This window comes from Cyprinus carpio, chromosome B3 (assembly GCF_018340385.1).
Source record: "Cyprinus carpio isolate SPL01 chromosome B3, ASM1834038v1, whole genome shotgun sequence".
NCBI classification, from domain to species: domain Eukaryota; kingdom Metazoa; phylum Chordata; class Actinopteri; order Cypriniformes; family Cyprinidae; genus Cyprinus; species Cyprinus carpio.
In genome coordinates, this window is record NC_056599.1 from 6,098,742 (window position 1) to 6,115,738 (window position 16,997).

General features: G+C 36.1%; 1 protein-coding gene and 1 pseudogene across 1 annotated transcript in view; one reads left to right on the forward strand and one right to left on the reverse strand.

Annotated features, from left to right (window-relative positions):
- LOC122136721 overlaps positions 1-16,997 on the forward strand; it is a 690,060-nt pseudogene that overhangs the window by 506,572 nt on the left and 166,491 nt on the right.
- The window catches only part of LOC122136724 (gastrula zinc finger protein XlCGF46.1-like), a 184,000-nt gene that overhangs the window by 159,710 nt on the left and 7,293 nt on the right, over positions 1-16,997 (reverse strand). The window lies entirely within an intron of this gene.

Sequence of the window (16,997 nt, forward strand, 5' to 3'; positions counted from 1 at the left end):
GGTAAAAACCTTTCATCTACTCTGTGTAGAAAGACTTTTAAACATAAAGGTGACCTTCATAATCATTTGGTAACACACTTCATAAAAGCCTTTCACATGTTAAAGGGGTCATCGGATTCCCATTTTCACAAGTTGATATGATTCTTTAGGATCTTAATTAAAAAAAGCATACTTTGTTCAAAATTTCTCAATTGTAGTGTAAAACAACACCATTTTTACCCTGTCAAAAACCGCTCTGTTCACAGTGAGCCGTTTCGGTGCATGTTACTTTAAATGCTAATGAGCTATGTTCACACCGCCTCTCGCTTCAGTGGGGTGACAAGCCACTCTCATGAGACTGTAAACTTTAGCCCCATTTAGCCACAGAACTTGCTAACTAACACATTATTAAGAAAGGTGATTTGCAAAGATTCATAAAAAAAACCAACAACAACCTTATACTCAGTTCTTCTGTTGGTGCAGCTGGATCACAAATGATTTGTGCGAACATAGACACATTTAGGTAAATTGGGGGCACCTTCACTAAAAAAACAAAATCAAGCCGTCTTCAGCAGCTCACATATTAGGAGTAAATGATGACTGCTGTGTGAATATTTACATTCAGTTCAATTCAAGTTTATTTATATAACGCTTTTCACGATACCAATCATTGCAAAGCAGCTTTACAGAAAATACTACGTTTCTACATTACATGTAGGAGTATGTTATTAGTGGTGATTTTGGCAGAAATGTTCAGTAAGAATCATGCAGTTAGTTACAAATTACACAATCAGACAGACAGTGAACACTGTTAACTGCAATGATTATATTCAATTCAATTCAAGTTTATTTGTATAGTGCTTTTTACGATACAGATCATTGCAAAGCAACTTTACAGAAAATTAAGTTTCTACAATATTTAGTAGCTTATCAGTGGTGACTGTCAGTTTATGTGTATACGGCAGAAATGTTCAGAAAAATCAATAAAAGACGTAAACAAACAGACGATTAACACTATTAACAGCAATTATGCAATCAAACTTAGAGCAAAATGTGGTAGTTCTGTATGTTGTCTCTGGGTTAGCATCATCTGAGGTCCTCTGAGGGGTTGGCATCATCTCTTCTCAGGTGTCCTGGATCCAGACTGGAGCTTGTGTAAATCCTAGTTACCACGGGAAACAGAGAAACAAATAGAGACATAATTAGCGTAGCTGCTGTTCCAGCCAAGTAAAATTAATTAGTTTAACCCAAGTTAAAGAATAATAATAATGCGCATTTGATCAGATATAACTGCAGTCCAAAATTATGAGATGCATTATTTGAATGCTTGGCCAAAGAGGTGTGTTTTTAATCTAGATTTAAACAGAGGAAGTGTGTCTGATATATGTTATATGTTGCTATTAAACTTTGCGATTGCGAATAAACATTGTGATTGAGCAAAATTTTGTAGTTGTATATGTTGTTCCAGAGTTAACATCATCTGAGGTCTTCTGGGGGTTTGGCATCATCTCTTCTCAGGTGTTCAGTCATCTCAGGTATTTGTAAGGGTTGGATCCAGACTGAAGCTTGTCTAATTCCTAGTTGCCTCGGGATGCAAGTCCCGTGACAGAAAGAGAGAAACAATTAGAGACGAAATTGGCGTAGCTGCGATTCCAACCAAGCAGAGATGATGTGTTCAACCCAAGCAAAAGAATAAAAAAAGTGCATTTGGTTAGATATAACTGAAGTACCAAGTTACGAAATACGTTGTGTGAATGCTTGGCTAAAAATATGCCTTTAATCTAGATTTAAACAGAGAGAGTGTGTCTGAACCCTGAACGTTATCAGATCTATTATTTAATCCAACACCTCAATCGCTTAGGTGACATTCTTGCCTACATCTGCTCCGGCGTTGAAACATTGTCTGTGGTAAAACACCAGTGTCAATCAATAATCGTGGGAGGAGCCTGTGTCTCTGTGATGTCACACAACCAAGAAATTGTTAACTGCTTGATCTGAGAAAGGTGTTATGATTTATGGGGATTAAAATAAAAAACACACTGGGTGGATATTATCAATTTAGGGTTTGTGTACACACACTGCCAACACACATTTCAGTTCAAACAATATGTAAATGTGAATTTTGCATCCGATGACACCTTTGAACTTATTATTCATTGTATCAACAAATCAGACAATTTAAGATTCAAACGGAACAGTGTTGAAACACAAAGAACTGAATTTCACAAAGAGCCCCAAGACAACAGGATGATTAGATGGTTGACCCTAAGGATGATCATAAATCAGATCCCAGCACCAGTCTGAAGTAAGCCTAACCAACCAACTCTTTCAGCTTTGAACAGCTTGCAGCTGTGCAGCTGTTTGAACTGAACTCCAGCCAATCAACAACTTTGGGAAACCCCTTTCTGCAGTCATGCTATACAAAATGAATTCCCTTAAAACAAAGGCAACACAAGTACAACCTCCAGATTCTAGCTGAACTGGTGCATTTAATATAAAGTTTAATAGCTTCACTGAGAAACTCAAATAAAATAATTAGAATAATAATAATAATTATTGATTAAAGCCTGTATAGGTCTAAGCAATTGCCTTTATTGCTCTAAACATGGGATTTCACATTTTCACTCTCTCAAACATTCTTTTCTCACTTTATTTCTGCAACTTGTGTGAATGTGTTAGTGCATGTGTTCATGTGTTAGATTAGTTTACATGTCTTTTTGATTTATCCAATAAAGTCTTATGTATATTGAAAACAGAAGTATATTTAGTTTTGTGCTTACAAGTGTATGTCTTAAACTGCTGATCTTGTTACCATGCTAATAAAGTGCTTTTACTATATTTTGGATTGATGTTATAAGGCTCGTTCAATGAATCGCTGGCCGACTGATCAGCCGTAAAATTCCCTTTGATCTAAATTGACCTGTTTCCCTTACACCAACTTGTTTTCCATTTTGATTTCCTTGAGGTGCTGTAGCAAAGGGGGGAGACTATGTGACACTGTAACACAAGGGGACATGTTTTAACCGCACTATTTATTACAGTGATTTTGTGTAGTAATAAAGTTTTAATTGGTTTATATGTTCTTAAGTCCATTTTATGCCTCTTATCCATTTTAGTGTGTGTATGTCTTTAAGAACTGTGTGGTTGGCCTGTCAGGTGATCACCTGACAGCAAGCAGGAACCCCATAAAAAGAGCAGCATGGTCAACAAACAAGGAGGCCATTCACAGCTTCCACTCGCACTTGGACAGTGGAGTTTCTATTTCATTGGACTTACTTTTACGGCTCCCGGTACGGAGTAATGATGGCCACAGGATGGGTGATGCAGGGGTAGCCTCCATCCCCCAAAAGGAAGTATCCTTGTGGAGGATACAATGCCTCTTTATATATCTTGCTGTTTCTCAGGACTCTAGTGTCGTGGACAGAACCAGGATATCCCACAAAAACATTAAGGAACCGGCCCTTCCCATCGCATACTGCCTGCATCTGAATGGATGGGAAAAGTTTTTTTGTTGATGTAGTCCTGGCCAGTGGGTCCAGCTGGGGTCTTGATGCGGACATGACATCCATCTATAGCACCCACACACTTGGAGAAGATGGGGCTGTTGGCCAAATTTTCAAAACCAAGGATAACCTCATCAAGGTCTTGTGCATCTGGCAATTGTATAACCTGCTGGCGCAGGGCTGCAATCTTTATGGTTCATGTGTGAACCAGCCTGCAAACAGAGGATACTGGCACCTGAAAGGCCCTGGACACCACACTGTATGACAAACCATGTGCTAGCCAGTACACAGTTATCAGTATGGTTATGTGGTGTCCCCAACCATGTGCTTCATCTTGTGGCAGCATCCTTATCAAAGCTTCCATAGAGTCCCTGGTCAGTCGAAAGTCCACCTTGAGGTTCTGCCTACCATCAAAGTATAATTTAGCAGTGGTACGGTGGCATTTATTTCAGCATAAATCGGAGTAGCTGTTCTTTTAACCTGTAGTTAAAGATAGCATGTATATTTTATGTATAAGCACATAGCACTGATCAGTTTAAATTAAGAAATGATACACAACAAAGAAGGCTGTGAATCTGAATTCAAATATTAACCCCACAACATATCTGCACATAGTATTTTTAACAATACCTCAGCCAGGAGTAGGACACAATGACGCAATCGTGCTTTCCATCTGCTTGAGCGACGCTGTTCATGTTGTGCAATTTGGTGAAGAATGTGGTGTAATGATAGGGCACAGGATATACCTACTATCGTTTTCATCGTAATTGTAGATGGAAATGTGTAATGGAGATTGGTTTATATACAGAATACACAACTGACTCTTATAAAAGTCCAATGATGATGTGATGGAATTAACAATAATGCTATTAGGCTAACAAGTAGTGTTGTAAATAATTGATCCATGTTTGCATATGCTATATATTTATATGCTATGTATGTATGTACAGTATGTATTGTGCATGAATTCATGATTAAATAACCCAGACCTTTTACAAACTTTTATTGGTATTTTTGCTTTAGTAAAAATGGTGTTCTTGCCACAGTTTATTAATTATTATTATTATAATTATCATTATTGTTTACATGTACAAGACACAAATGTATGTAAAATCACAACAACTCTAGTACAGCTGCAGAATTATATCAAAGCAAAGCACCAAAATTAAACAAACTGTCATACTATAGCCTACCACAAATTAACAAAAAAAAAAAAATCATTTAAAGCGGGAGCAGCTGGCGGAGGATTTCGCTTGGTCTTAAAGCCTGCCTCAAACGCCTACGATTTTCTCAAAAATAATGATTAATTATCAATTGAAAATTTGTTATTATTTTGGTCTAGTGATAATAATAATATGGGCTGCGAGAAAATAATGAATAATAAGAGTAAGGCTGCAGTGAGTGCAGGCATGTTTCAACCCAGTAACATGAAAACACACCGTTCCTCACAGCCAAAAAAACAGACCGAGTTCAGTTGAGCTGGAGGGGGCTGGGGGTTTTTGGGGTAGTTCTGTATAGCTTGTGGGGGTCGAGATAAAGGTGTGAATCTCTTGGCCTTTCATATGGACAGTGTTTTATGAGGGTTTCAAACTTGCAGAACAGGTTTTTAGGACATAATTGGTTTTAAACAACTTTAAAAGAAAGGTTTGATCCACTTCAAATGTTGACTACTGTATAGCGCAATAAAGTTTGTTAGTTATAACTTAATTTCAGAGAAAGTTGCCTTAACTAAAAAAAAAAAAAAAAAAACCCTGTTGCATTAGGGCTGGGTGATGGCCTAAAAAAATCCCAGATTTTTTTCACAAAAAATCCGATTTAAATCGATTTTTTTGCCTCCCTACTTAAAATCAATATTCAAATGACAAATAAATTTTTCAAAACAAGTTTTAATATAATTCTTTATCATTTACCAGTCAAATTTATAACTGAAACAAGATGATTAAAAAAAGTAGTAGCTAATGTTATTACCTTAATGCTGGAAAGACCTTTATTTTATTTATTCATTTTTTTTGTAATACTAGCCCATCATGCATCTAACCATCCTCTCGGCATTAAGAGCTGTTCAGATTAAAACTGGCAGCTCCGCAGTGAGTCAGCGTCATGGACGGAGGACAAAGCAAGTGTAAATATATATTTTCATCTCCTTATGCCGGGTTATGTATTTATTTCATTTCTTATATCAATTATTTGTAAATATAGCAGACACTGTCTAACCGTGTCTACACCGGACGGTCTTGTTCATCTCTCTCACTCTGCAGCAGAGTATGTGAGAGTGAAGCAGCAACAATTTCTCCTCCGCTCAGAGCATTTAATAATCCCTCCGCTCAGCGCTCACTGATACCAGGAACACTGCTCCGCACTTGCTCCGTGGATAAAGTTGAAATGTTATGTTCATAACGTAGTCTATAAAAATAAAATAAAATAAATAAAATAACAGGAGAGTTTCAAAGGGGATTAGGTTATTGTGTATAAACTTTTTTCCTACCAAACGCCAAACTAATAACATTGTTAGCATTAAAAGGTATAATTGCTGCTTTCTGCTGTGCAAATTTTGTTTGTGATGAAAATAACAGTACATTTTCGTCAGTTATTTTACCTACAGATCGATGCATTTCTTACAGATTTCAAAATCAGTTACAGATGAAGCAGCACTGTAAAATTACATTTGTTGAATGCATTATTGCGAAAGTGATTACGTGTGAATGTGCTGTATCTGTTTAAATCATGTTTTAACCCGAAAATAATCAGTAAAAGGAAGACAAACTCCTTGAGAACCAGCCTGTAACGTTCGATTATTGCCGTCAGTATAATCCCCTGATCGGAGAGATAATGTGTATCAAGCTATAGCTAAATATGTTTATCATGTGAATTCTTGCTGAATATGCAGTTATATTTAGGGCTGTTGGCATGAATTGTACTCGTGATGGAGCGGTGCTGGAGCGAGTGAAAACCACGACGCTCCGACTTTTAAAAAATCCGCTCCTTGCTCCAGTCAGAATAACACTGATCCGCAGCGTGTCTCAAACGCGCGGGAGGGTTGAGCCCAATCAGAACTACGAGCCCTGAGTGGAGCGTCGGCCGTTTTATTTTGTTGCGTCCATACAATATTTTTTAGAGTGTGAAATATACATTTTCACAGAATGTATAGCCTATTCATGAACAATATATTGAAGTTTTTCTAAATACCAAACAGAGTCCAGACATCAGTAAAGTTTCCGTTTATGAACATGTTTTATAGGCTTTTTTACAGACGTGACAAAAAACACAAGAGTTTTTATATATTTTGTAGACTTTATGTGATTTAAAATGTACAAACCAGAAGCACAATATCTGCAGAGAAGGGCTGGCCATTCTCAAAACATAAAATATCAATTTTATTTCAATTTTCGTTTTTGTGTTTCAGAGGAAAAATCATTGCGGACCGTTCTGAAAGAAGAATTTATGCAAACGTGTATAAAATGCTTTAAAATCTTTAAATGAGATTTCTAGAGGGTATTTAATAGGCCTGCCTCCACGTAAGATTTTTTCTAGTTACTAGTCGTTCATTTGTCATTATTCAACTAATCGCAGGTTTATATTAAATTTACATCTATAATCCATAATGAGCCTTAATATACTCCGCGCTCAAGCACATGCATTAAGTTTGCCCCAAAGCACAGGCAGAAGTAGCCCAATAATTGTGAAAAAGAGACATTTTAATTATTTATTAATAAACAAATGTTTTCTTGTTGGCTGCAAGATGAAATTCACAGTGCTGACTCTCTCCACATGGACGCGCCTTTAGAGAGAAGTACAACCTTCACAGATTACATAATGCTTTCGTTTTTAATTGATTCGTTTAAAATACATTTTAAGCTTTCTGTAGATATATTTCTCATGTATGTGAGACACCACAATTTTCAGTTATTTCATTATTAGGAAAAAAATCACCTGACCGAGAGGGCGCCTCCCTGTCATGCATGCGCATTAATAATTTTCGCACAAACACTTGAATATGAATAATAATTCACATTTTGCATATGCATTATAAAGTTTTTTTTTTTTTTTTTTACATGCAATTATCCTAAATAAAACCAAACAAGATTTGTAATGAAATTGCCGTAATCATCTCAATGGACGCCGAGAAGGCGTTCGACAGGATAGAACCAAACTTTCTTCTTGAGACCATGAGGGCCATGAATTTTGGTGAAAATTTTCTGTGTTTCATCAGGACCCTATTCGATGCCCCAGATCGCAGATCCTAACAAATGGGGTTCTGTCGGGTGCCTTTTCCTTATCGCGTGTCTGTCGTCAGGGCTGTCCTTTCCTCTCCCGCGCGCTCTTTTCAATTGCAATAGAGCCACTGGCTATAGCCCTGCGATCAGATATATCCATCACTGGCATAAAAATTGGAACGGAAGAGCATAAACTACTCGCACTCTATGCAGATGACTTATTAGTATTTTATATCCCAACCTATCACATCATTTCCCCTCGTTACTGACTAATCTTAAAAAATACAGTGCTGTATCGGGATATAAAATTAATTACTCTAAAAGTGAAGCTTTCCCATCAACATGACGAACCATTATATAAGTCTGCTTCCAGTTCAATTTAAATGGTGTACTGAGGGCTTCAAATACCTGGGAATCACTATCTGTAGGGATAGAACCAAACTTTCTTCTTGAGACCATGAGGGCCATGATTTTTGGTGAAAATTTTTCTGTGTTTCATCAGGACCCTATTCGATGCCCCCAGATCGCAGATCCTAACAAATGGGGTTCTGTCGGGTGCCTTTTCCTTATCGCGTGTCTGTCGTCAGGGCTGTCCTTCCTCTCCCGCGCTCTTTTCAATTGCAATAGAGCCACTGGCTATAGCCCTGCGATCAGATATATCCATCACTGGCATAAAAATTGGAACGGAAGAGCATAAACTCGCACTCTATGCAGATGACTTATTAGTATTTATATCCCAACCTATCACATCATTTCCCTCGTTACTGACTAATCTTAAAAAATACAGTGCTGTATCGGGATATAAAATTAATTACTCTAAAAGTGAAGCTTTCCCAATCAACATGACGAACCATTATATAAGTCTGCTTCCAGTTCAATTTAAATGGTGTACGGAGGGCTTCAAATACCTGGGAATCACTATCTGTAGCACCTGTGACGAATATATATGAAGAAAATTACGTCTCTTTGCTTACTAAATCTAAAAAGGAGTTACTGAGATGGATGGACCTCCCTTTATCACTGATTGGCAGGATTAATACAATAAAAATGAATCTATTACCCAAATTTATTGATTTATTCCAGTGTATACCACTGAAGGTTCCTATATCCTTTTTTAAGGAATTAGATAAAATCACTTACTTCCTTCCTGTGGCACAACAAAACACCGAGAGTCAAACTCCTTACATTACAGGCGCCCTATTCCAAAGGTGGCTTGAATCTCCCAAATTTTAAATTGTATTATATGGCTGCACAACTTCGCGCTCTGTGGATGTGGTTTCACTGCAGAGCAGATGAAGTAAAATGGATGTCAATCGAACAACATGAATTACAGGACAATCCATTAACAATCGTACCATTTTTGGAATCTAAAAAGAAACTAAAAAACAATCACTCAAAACCCAATAATTTCTGCTACATTTAACGCCTGGCAGCAATTACACGTATCAGTTGGACAAAACCTAAACTTATTGCTAAATTCACCTCTCACGAACAATCCCAATATCCCAGCAGCCTTAGCGGATGGAATTTTACAAAACTGGGTGAGAAAAGGAGTAAAAATTGTTAGTGACCTTTATACTAATAATGTCTTTTTAAGTTTCAGCCAAATGTTAGAAATTTATGATATAGATAAAAGTAACTTTTTTAAATATTTACAAATTAGAAGCTGGATCAAGAGTCAAACTAAAGATAGTTTTCCACACAGACCCGAGGAATCCTTACTTGAAAAATGCATTTTCAACTCCAAATGTAATAGAATTAAAGGTTTAATATCTACAGTGTATAAAACCATAAATGACAACTTACCGGCTTATGCCAGATATACAAATAAAACAAGGTGGGAGTCTGAGCTTGGAAGAGAATTGGTACAGATTATTGGAATTGGCACAAACAAAATTGGTGTCTTCTAAACACAGACAAATTAAATTCAATATTTTCCATAGAACATATTTTACGCCATATAGGTTAAGTAAATTAGGAAAATGACATATCTGATCAATGTCAAAGATGCACCATCTCTGTCGGTACTCTTGTGCACATGCTATGGAGTTGTACTTGTTTGAAGCCATACTGGACTCATATTATCGCAGTAACCTCTCGGGTTTGTGGACAGGTTCTGGACGCCGACCCTAGGATTTGGTTACTGGGGGATGTAACCTTACTGAAGGTGAACTCAAATATGAAGCATTTTGTGTTACTAGCAGCAACGGCTGCCAAGAATTGTATCCTGAAAGATTGGAAGAATGTCACTCCCCCCAGCCAAAAACATTGGGCTAATGAACTCCTGTCGTACTGCACACCAGAAAAAAATCTACATTCTATTCGAGGAAAACTAGATAACTGATTTGGGCTCCTTTTCTGAACATTCTGACCCAACTTGACATGACCACAGACTAGATGTAAATCTATGTTTATTACTGTTTATCTTTATCTTTATGATTATTTAATATTTTGCTTTGTGGAGAGAGTTTTTTTTTTATAAAAAAAATTAAAACTATAAATAAAAGTGTAAAAACAAAAAGAAAAATCCTAATTTTTGACAAATATGGGGATAAAAAAATATTGTAAGAAAAAATGTTATATACTGTATGTATATAGATGCTTATACATGTATACTGTTTATGCCTAATTTCTAGGGCTGTCAAATGATTAATCACGATTAATCACATCCAAAATAAAAGTTTTGTTTACATAATATATGTATGTGTACAGGGTATATTTATTATGTATATATAAATACACACACATAAATTATATATTTAGGAAAATATTTACATGTATATAGATTTATATATTTATATTCTTATATTTTATATTATATATAAATATATTTAATATATAAACATAACATATTCTTCTTAAATATATACATGCATGTGTGTGTATTTATATATACATAATAAATATACACAGTATGCACACATATATTATGCAAACAAAACTTTTATTTTGGATATGATTAATCATGATTAATCATTTGACAGCCCTACTAATTTCTGATGGGTAGATGTTGTTTTTGTTCTGTAAATAGGGTAGGCGAACCTTTTCTGTTACTTCCTTTGTTTGTATTGAATTGGTTGAATATATAATTTGTCTTATGTTTTGTAACAGAATAAACCTTTATAAAAAAAAAATAAAAAAAAGATTGAAATAAACATCATTAAAGTCAAAAAAAAAAAAAAAAGATTTGTAATGAGGATAAAATATGTAGACAAATAAGAATAAATGCTGCGAGAACTCAGCATCATGCGCCCCGAGCAAATCTTGCACTGATATTTTACGGAATATTATTCAAACCTGCATTTAAATGCTTGCAATTTATTTATTTATATTTTTACTTAAATTACATGAAAGGAAGTAAAGAAGACTCCATTTAAAATCACTAAAGTTGTCAATTAATGAAGCTCTTATTTACATCGTGTGTATTTCGTTGATTATAATGAGAGAACTTGAGTTTAAACGTGAGGACATTTTATAAATCCATCCATTCTTTAGAATTTCAATGATTTAGTTAAATCGTGCAGGTTTAATTTATTCGTTTCTTGATTTAATTAGGCCTAAATAATGGGAGCGAAATTATACAGTGCCTCACGTTTTACTAAAATAAAGAAAATAATTTATAAAACACGCAAGCCTAGCTCACAATAGGTTACCACTTTTAATGCTCCGATGCAAAGTAAACCACAATTTCTTTTGAATAATATAACACATAATTCATATTATATAAATAATAATGCACACTATTTAAATGTGTCAAATCTAAACTATGGTGTAGAGAAAATATAAGCACAGGCTCATAGGCTTGACATTTATCCTGCTTGAATTCGTTCTAAGAAACGCAGATATCTTCATAAGGACTAAACTTTCATCTGAATATTAAATATTTTTCTTTCATTTTCCCCGACTGCAGTCAAATATAACACTTCGGTGAGGCAAAGCTGATGGCTATTTGCGAAAATGTGCTTTGATGCGCTTGTTTGAAAACTTGTGATTAAAGCGCCACTCAGCGGTCAAAAGCTGAAAATGCACTTTGCAGACGCCGCGGCGGCGGTAGAACCAACGTTTTGGATGGCCACCTACTGTAAAAAAAAAAAAATTCTTAAGCACAACCTTTAATCACTATCACAAAGTTTAATCGCAACATATAATCATTGCACTTAAAAGTGTTCACTGTCTAACTAACTGCATGATTCTTACTGTACATTTCTGCCAAAATCACCACTAATAACCTATGCCTAAATATAATGTAGAAACTTAATATATTCTGTAAAGCTGCTTTGCAAGGATTGGTATCATGAAAAGCCCTACATAAATAAATTTGAATTGAACTGAATGTAAATATTAACACAGCAGTCGTCATTTCTCCTGTCATCTGAGCTGCTGAAGACGCAGTGCAGTGGCTTGCTTTTGTTTTTGAAGTGAATGTGCCCCCAATCTACATAAAAATTACAGGGTAAAAATGGTTGTTTTACACTACAACTAAGAAATTTTAACCAAAGTATGTTATTGATTTTTTATTAAGACCCTTAAGAGTCATATCAACTTGTGGAAATTGGGCATCTGATAACCCCTTTAACATGTGAGTCTCAAGGTATCCTTAACGCACAAAATACTTTCCACAGTGATAGCAGGTTTAGTTCAGTTCATTTTATTTATTTCCCAAAGGCAATTTGGTTGCAGCAATCAAACATTTGACATAAACAACCAAAACACAATACAAAAAAAACAAAAAACAAAAACACAATCCATTTAATTCCTAATAAGTTCTTACCTTAAATTTAAAAAACTTTACAGCTGAGGGGATAAATGAAAGTCCAAACTGATTTGTTTTACTAATAGTGGCTCTATAACGAATGCCAGAAGAGAGAAGGTGAAACTTGTGATATATAGTTTGGCAATCATCTAACAAAATGCTCTAGGCTTTCCCCAAAACTTGTATATGATATAACTGGATCTTAGTCATCTGCTTCCTCCCCGTTATTTCACTTCCCTGGTTTACAATGCTCTCAAGACAATTCTTGTTTTTCACATTTAGAGAATTAAACCATCACAACAGTGGAAAAAATATAACAGTAACTCAATATAAGATCTGTAGAACATGCACATCAATGTTTTGTCACATGAAATTACCTTAGTTTCCACAAGCAATACAATCTTTGCTGCCCCCTCTTACACAAAACCTCAGTATTGGGAGAAAATTACAATTTGTTATCCAAAACAGTACCCAAATACTTGTGCTGTTAAACACTCTCAATACCTACTCCATTAATGCCTGTTTGCTTATACTAAATAAATTTCCTACTAGAGTACATATCATTAGTCATCTCCTTAGTTTTAGAAACATTAAAGGCACAATATGTAAGATTTTTTTAATTGAAATATCTAAAAACCACTAGAACCCTGTTATATATTTTGCTGACTTGTGTACTTTCATTATCCCAGATGTTTCGAAGAATGTGTAAATCTAGAGAATAAGCAATTTTAACTAGTTGCACGGACAGTGTCCGTAGTGTCACTGTGTCGCCTGCCAATGACATCATAACCCCTCGATTTCCATTTTGTTTTGTAGAAAATATGGGAACACCAAAGAAGCTTTAATATGTTGTGCGTTTTAATAGACCGGTGACGACCGCACAGAGTAACATTATAACAGGACTTTCAAACATATCTAGTATGATAAAACAGTGCTGCTTTACCCCTCATACGCACGACCGGAAGTAGCTGAAGTGATCGACTGTGGCATAATAAAAGCTCTGGATTTTATGAAGTGTGAGTAACCAAATGATTATTAAATTGTCCTTTCTGTGTAAAAGTCTTTCCACACTGAGCGCAGGTGAAAGGCTTTATCCCAGCATGAATTAGCATGTGCCTCTTAAGGCTTACTTTATGTGTAAAAGTCTTTCCACACGGAGAACAGCTATGAGACTTTATCCCAGCATGAATTAACATGTGATCCATCAGGTATCCTTTACGTGTGAAACTCTTTTCACACTGAGAGCAGCTGAAAGACTTTCTTCCTGTATGAATTAACATGTGCTTCTCAAGCTGTCCTTTCTCTGTAAAACTCTTTCCACATTGAGAGCAGCTGAAAGACTTTATCCCAGCATGAACTAACATGTGCCTCTTAAGGCTTAATTTATATGCAAAAGTCTTTCCACACTGAGAGCAGCTGAAAGGCTTTATTCCAGCATGAATTAACATGTGCTTCTCAAGGCTTGCTTTCTGTGTAAAACTCTTTCCACACTGAGAGCAGATGAAAGGCTTTTCTGAAGAGTGAGTTACCAAATGTTTATTAAGTTGTCCTTTCTGTGTAAAACTCTTTCCACACTCAGAGCAGCTGAAAGGCTTTATTCCAGCATGAATTAACATGTGCCTCTTAAGGCATGCTTTATGTCTGAAAGTGTTTCCACACTGAGAGCAGCTGAAAGGCTTTTCTGAAGTGTGAGTTACTAAATGATAATTAAGTTGTCCTTTCTTTGTAAAACTCTTTCCACACTGAGAGCAGCTGAAAGACTTTATCCCAGTATGAATTAACATGTGATTCTTTAAGCTTGCTTTCTTTGTAAAACTCTTTCCACACTGAGAGCAGATGAAAGACTTTATCCCAGCATGAATTAACATGTGATCCTTTAAGGTTGCTTTCTGTGTGAAACTCTTTCCACACTGAGAGCAGCTGAAAGGGCTTATGCCAGCATGAATTAACATGTGCCTCTTAAGATTTCTGTTACATGCAAAAGTGTTTCCGCACTGAGAGCAGCTGAAAATCCTTTTGACTTCTGTGCTTTTAATGCTGCAACTCACAGATTTTTCTCCATTGACATCATGATCTTTCTGATCCTTATATCCTCCTCCACCTCATTAAGATCTTGTCTTTCTTCTTTTATTTTCATCAGGCCTAAAAAAGGGAATACAAATCAATTGGTAAATTTGAAAAAAATAAGAGCATAAAATATTTGTGTTCAGACGAAAACTGTCCTTTTTTAACACAGAGCAATGAAAACAACTAAACACACTGCATTATGGTGACAGGCCAGTAGATGTCGATGTCATTACGTAAAGAAACACTACACACTGACAGCTCCAGCAAACAAGGTTTGTTCTTTGATCACTTTCTTTAACAAATTTAAATAACATATTACATTCCTATCATTAGGAGAAACAATGTTTAGTTTGGTCACTGGCTTAATTTACACACACCAAACATTGAACACTTTTGAGACAATAAAATCTGACAGAACTCGAATAATTACACATCACAGATCACTGATTACAGAACATAAGAATAAACATGTTTACTTCCATGTTGTGACAATGCTGTCAGGTATATGTAACCCTGGAGCAAAAAACCAGTCATAAGGGTCATTTTTTATAAATTGCGATGTATGCTTAATCTATGTATGCACAGAACTTCATGTCATTTCACTGTTAGGTAAAAATTGATAGTCTGAATGCACTGTAAGTCGCTTTGGATAAAAGCGTCTGCTAAATGCATAAATTTAATTTAATTTATTCCGCGGGTAACGATCACTTCCGGTTGACGTCACTCGCATCAGACGAAAACACCAAAGTGAAACGCACACGCTGGTTATCCGTTTTTTAGATTTTTGATATTAGCACAAAAATGAATATCGGAAAACGAAGCGTTATCCGTTTTTTCATTTTGGTTTTGGAAACAGATTTTTTTGGTTTCAATTAGCAAAACGAAAGAACGAATGATACACGGATTTAATCGTATTTTGATTTCCAATTTCCATCTATAACCACAATCGGATTACGAGATTGTTTTCCGTTTTCCGTCTTTTAATATCAAAAGAAAAAAAGAAAAATGGATTGTTTTCCGTTTTTTGTTTTCTTATTTACTAATGGAAATTGGGAAACCGTTTTTCGTTTTTGTTTTTTTCCTTTTAAAACGAAAATCCGTTGGCCACCAAGTACACGGACCCGGTCTGGGATCTTTACTTAATATCCTTTTTTTGGCATAAAAGAAGTAAGGAATAATTGATGACGGGCCGTTGAATTATTAGAAAAAGTTTTATGCTGGTTTATGCTGGTCATGTGCTGGCAAAGGACCAGCATAAACCAGCATCAAAACATACCAGCATATGCTGTTTTTTTTCAGCAGACCATCATCCATATCGCTGTTGCCTATAGTATATTGCTGGAGTAAAAAAAAAAAACAAGCTGCCTTTATCCGCTAATCAGTAACTTAACACATGATAAAAACGTGCACTTAATTTGCTTGGAAAATACTTGAGAATATGGCAGTTCTAAAAAAAAACGTACAGTAGCCCAGCCTAATAATAATTTGAAGTATTGCTCGTAACAGACCTGTGTGTTTTTTTTATCACTAGTGCAGTGTCCGTTCTAGGGATGGGCGTTTTCCGCAAATATCACATTCGAATATTTGAGCTCACAAAAAACGAATATTCGAATATTCGTTTATTTAAATTAAGTTTAATGAGACAGACGTTATTTTTCAGTAACATTTATTGTTTCCGTCATTTTTGAAGCTTATACACAATAAGCTTAAACATTACGCTACATCGTGTTTTGTAGCTGAAACCCTTTAACAATGTGTGCAAACAAACAAAAAAGTACAGAGCAAAAGCAAAAAAAAAAAAAAAAAAAAAAAAAACAAAGTGAACAAAAAAAACGTAAATAAAGCCGCCTGCAGCAATTAGGCTATTGTACAGAACGTAGCCTAGGCTACATTTAACTTTGAACCTTTTAAACTGTCATCAAATCTTTTTTGCTTTCTATTGTTTTACATGTTCTTGTTAAGGAACACAAGCATGTCAACATGATCGGGGGAAAGTCGGCTCCTTAGTCTGTTAACAATGAGGCCGGCTGCGGAGAAAACGCGCTCTGACGGCACAGAAGTTGCCGGGACACACAAGTAACGGTGTGCTAAGCGACTAAGTTTTGTGAAGCGCTTCGTGTTTTCGTTCCACCACTGAATGGGATCCTCATCTGGTGGAATACATGGCTCCAGCAAGAACTGTTCCCACTCGTCTCGGCTGGATTCTCTGTAATCATCGCCGAAGAACTGGCTCAGCCTTTTCCGACGAGCGGGCATTGCCGCATCCTCTTCATCGTTGGTGGCGGCGGCTGCATCTGCGCCACTCGCATCAAGGAAAATGCTCTGATAATGTTCAACATCTCCTCAATTGTCTGCCAGTGATCATCGATTAACTCCAGGGTTTTAGCATCCGCCAGTTTGGTTACAGTCCTGTCAGAGAGCACGGCGGTGATGGCCCAGCGCTGTTCATGTAAACGCGCGAGCATGCAGCAGCCGAATTCC